Here is a 4,640-nt window from a genome sequence, read left to right as displayed (position 1 = left end):
CTGTAAACAACTTGGTGCATCCATCCATTATCCATATACCGCTTAATCCTCACTAGGGTCGTGGGGGGCTGGAGTCTATCCCAGCCGACTTGGGTGAAGGCAGGAGACACCCTGGACAGACAACCAAGCACACTCACATTCACACCTACGGACAATTTAGAATCACCAATTAACCTCAGCATGTTTTTGGACTGTGAGAGGAAGACGGAGAACCCGGAGAGAACCCACGCTGCACGGGGAGAACATGCAAACTCCACTCATAAAGATCCCGGCGTCCTCACTGGGACGCGAACTGGCAACCTTCTTTCTGCGAGGCAACAGTGCTACCAACTGCGCCACCTTGCAGCCACTTTGTGGACGTGATTATGGTTATTGTTCTTTTTTTCTTTTTTTGGTTTATGAAGTGACTTGAAATCCTCTCTGTTTGCATTGTTTCATGGGCTTCATAGATCTGTCCCATTTCTCTGAAGATGTGCTCCAAGCCAAAAGTTGCAGACTGTAGTTTCTTTGATATGTGTTCAAGCTCAGCTTGCTTGTCTGATAACTGATCAGTATTGAAACCTGAAATACAATCTTTTGATGTCAGTAATCTGCGCTGGTTGCCTCCGTTCAATGAGAAGGATCCTGACACGTTCTTCTCATTATTCGAGCGTGTCTGTAAGGCTAAAGACTGGTCCGATAAGGAATGCACTTTGCTGCTTCAATGTGTCCTCACAGGGAAAGCACAAGAGGCATATTCATGTTTAAGTATGGATGACAGTTTCATATATGAGAAAATAAAGTCGGCAGTGCTGAAAACATACAAGCTTGTGCCAGAAGCATATCGGCAACGTTTTAGGTCGTGGAACAAACACCTGACCAGACCTACGTTGAATACGTACGAGATCTTAAGACACACTTTAAACGCTGGATATCCACCCTGAATGTCTCTACTTTTGACGATCTGTGCGATCTCATCGTTTTGGAGCAGTTTAAGAACGTGCTCCCGGATCGTATTGCCACGTACATTAACGAGAGTGATGTCAGTACGGCTGCTGATGCTGCTGTTTCAGCAGATGAGTTTGTTCTCATCCATAAAGACAGCTTTGGAGAGTGTACCGTGCCGCGGGCTGATGCTGGCTGGGGAGCCAGGGGTGCTGCAGCTGAGGTGAGGTGTTCGGGGACACTTGGTTAGTTTGGGTCAGACACCAAAGCGCCTGGGCAGTTTAAGTTTAACATAAGCTGCAACTGTTGTCATGAAAGGGGCCACTGGAAGGCTGATTGTCCGGTGTTAAAGATTAGAAATCAGGAAGGTGAGCCTGTCGTTAAACCTGCCGCGTTAGCCGTGCCTGTAAATTCCGTGAGCGTCCCTAAAGAGCGCGGATTTGCTCCGTCTGAAACAGGCGTGTTGGCCGCATATACGCCGTTTATTCGAGGCAGATTTGTATCATTGGTAGGTAGCGAAGATAAGGTTCCCAAAAAAATTTTGAGGGATACAGGGGCTTACGACTCCTACATAGTGGGTTCTGTTTAGCCTTTAACTTCTGCTAGTCGCACTGGTGGCCGAATCCTCAGCCGTGGAATGGGGCTGACTGTTCTACCTATTCCTCTGCATAGGGTAGTTCTCCAGTGTGAGCTGGTGCAGGGCGAGGTGGCGGTAGGTGTGCGTACTGCGCTGCGTATAGAAGGAGTGCATTATGTATTGGGTAATGGTTTGGCCGGCAATCAGGTCTGGACTCGTGAGCCGCCCTCCTCTGTTGCCCACAGCTCAGCTGTGTTCAGCTCGGCTGTGGTTTTGTGTCTAGGGTGTCTTCAACCGGCGCACCTGTTGTTTCACTGTATCCACTTGAGTTGGCTGGGAGCTCCGGTGAGTCACCGGAGGCATTCTCAGCTGTGGTAACGCAGGCCATGAGTAAGACCCAGCGGAAGAGGGAGAAATTAAGAGCGTCCCAAAATAGAAAAAAAAAACCATTCTGACAGTTGTGCCTCTGACGGCTGGGTAGAGGAGGCTGTACGCCCGGTCCTGGCGGTTGACTCTGTGTCACGGGGGCATGAACGTGATGGTGTTGTTCATGCCAAAACTTTTGCAATAATGGAATATCCATTGGGATGGCCCCGCTAGTATATCAGTTGAACACATTGGCTTTCTGTATTGTGCTTTGCTTCCTCAGGTCCCTGGACTGCTGGAGTGGGCGGTCTTACCTGCGTGGCGCGCTTGGGCAGTGCTCCCAGGCTACAAAAGGGCCAACCTGTTAGCTCCTACTCTCTCTCCTCCTCACTTTGGTTTGTGGCATTTTGGTTTGGTTTTCACATCAGACAACACTTCGCACCACATTGCATCCCGGCATCCAGCCATCCGCACCCACCCTACTGATATCACTGACGTACACACCTCACTTCGAAAGTATTAATTTAACTAGTTAATAAAAGCTTACGTGAAATCTGGCACTACCTGTGTCGTCTCCCCTCTTTTGCCATAACCTATTTGCTGGGTTGTGACAGTCATGTTTGTTCTTTAAAGTCAAGACCTCAGACCATGTTTCATCATAGTTCTGGAGAATTGTAGACAGATCATCTGTGGAGAGTTCATCTACTAGGATCTGAATCCTAGTGACCGACTTCTGTCATCTCTTTGCATAGTTGGGACGAGAACAACATTGACCAAAGATTTTTCAATCAGTATGTCGCGCTGTTTTTCCATTGACAGAGCGTCACCGTGAAGATTACAAAAGGCGATGCAGTCACAGAAAGCATCATTGGCTTTTCCAGCAGGGCAGTACCAAGCAATCTCTGCAACGCCATCCATCAAATGGCGAGACTTGGTGCTTCCTGGGCAATGTCTGTGGAAGAAGGTGCTGTGACGGTCGTTGATCAGAGTGTTCATCAGTTGAGATTTAGACACCGATAGTGAACCAAGTCGGAAAAATGACACCAAGGGTGTCTCAGCTTTGCAGATGGGAATACTCTTCATGGTGACCGTGTGTGGCTCCTTTTTGGTTTGAGTGACTTTCCAGGTTTTGGTTATGTGTCTAAATGTCCACAGAGGACACTCTATCTCCATTGTGAATGGGTCAGGAACAAGCAAAGGTAAGGCATACTGACACTGTGACAGTTTTTTAATTATGATCTGCTTGAGGAAGTTGTCTGAGCAGTGAAATACTGCCATCTGAACATCCATCGGATGCACATGACTTGTTCTTGTCTGATGTGTGTCTGTGTTGGTGCTCAAAAAAGCCTCTAAATAACTGTCCTCCGTCTCGGTGGTTTTAAGCACTGGCTCAAGCTTTGGATGGACCACCTCAGGACTGTCTGGTCTTACAGGAATATATCTGGCCCTGTAATCTAACATCATCAGCCTTTGAAGAAAAGCATGAGGAAGATCTTTCTCAGACACATCATGGTGCTGGTTCACGGATGGAACTAACTGAAGAACGTCTGCCGATGACAACTTCTGCTGTCGTCGTTCTTGAAGGTGAAGTCTGCCGAATAGTGCTTCAGTCTCCCTTTGGCATTGTTTCTTTCTGTTGATTTCTTCAGAAGCCTTCTCTTGCTGCCGTAAATAGGTGAGTGAACACATACGGTATGTAAAAAAGAAAATATATAATGTCGTGACTGAAGAGAGTGAATATCCTTCAATGTTATGAAATAAATATGGCCTTCCCTACCTTTTCTTTGTTCCTCGTGAAGTCCTCATTTGAGGTTCCTGCAGGATCATAAGTAACCAGAGGACCAAATCAACATACTATTGTCACTATTCCTTCTATTCTTGGCTGTGTTGTTTTATTGTTTTACAAAAAATCCTTCAAAAATTTACCTGCCCTGTTGGTTATAGCGCTGTTGTTGCTCTTCTCTGAGGGTTCAGCGTCATCGCATTCATTCACTGCATCACTCTGAGGGAGCAAATACTTTCTTTTAACATTTAGCTTATAATGCAAGAACAATTTAAATCAATGACAAATAGATGAGCAAGACCACAATTTAGAACAAGACTTGTGTCAACTCCTCTGCAAAATTATTTATGACACAGAAAACTGCTGTATGACAATGACTATAGAGAATGCAAAGATCTCACCTTTGCTTCTGTTTTAGCTGCATTCCTCTTCAGATCACGTCCTGTACAATAATGTGACAACAAGCAGATTGCAGGATCAAACAGAAGAAATTGTTTGTGAAGGGTTTCATGCAGCGTAATAAAAACACTAGCAGTATGTTTTTTTTCTAACTTTATGTCCTCTGAGCACCAGTGCACTAGCAATAGAGGAAGACATGTTATGGAGAGCTTCTGTCTAACTTCAGCTTAATATCCAACCTTCCTTTCATCTCAAAAATCCTTGAAAAGGTTGTGGCAAACCAACTATGTGATTATCTGCATGTAAATGGTTTGAATGAAGAGTTTCAGTCAGGATTTAGAATCCATCATAGTACAGAGACAGCACTGGTGAAGGTCACTAACAATCTTCTTCTAGCTTCAGATAGTGGACTAGTGTCCGTTCTGGTTCTATTGGATCTCAGTGCGGCATTTGATACTGTTGATCATTGCATCCTATTACAGAGACTGGAACATGCGATTGGACTTAAAGGGACTGCGCTGAACCGGTTTAAATCATATTTATCAGACAGATTCCAGTTTGTTCATGTTAATGATGGTTCTTCCAGCCGTA

General features: G+C 45.5%; 1 long non-coding RNA gene across 1 annotated transcript; it reads right to left on the bottom strand.

The window, feature by feature from the left end:
* Positions 1 to 3,077: 3,077 nt before the first annotated feature.
* LOC103375027 (uncharacterized) lies at positions 3,078 to 4,267 on the bottom strand. The gene is made up of 4 exons (XR_521173.1): positions 4,052 to 4,267; positions 3,794 to 3,869; positions 3,645 to 3,682; positions 3,078 to 3,529 (listed from the first exon to the last, which is right to left on the bottom strand). It is a non-coding gene; the product is annotated as an uncharacterized LOC103375027 (long non-coding RNA).
* Between the last annotated feature and the right edge of the window lie 373 nt (positions 4,268 to 4,640).

The sequence above is a fragment of the Stegastes partitus genome, unplaced genomic scaffold, assembly GCF_000690725.1.
Source record: "Stegastes partitus isolate 25-593 unplaced genomic scaffold, Stegastes_partitus-1.0.2 Scaffold2439, whole genome shotgun sequence".
NCBI lineage: Eukaryota > Metazoa > Chordata > Actinopteri > Pomacentridae > Stegastes > Stegastes partitus.
This window is presented reverse-complemented; position numbering and strand designations above follow the sequence as displayed.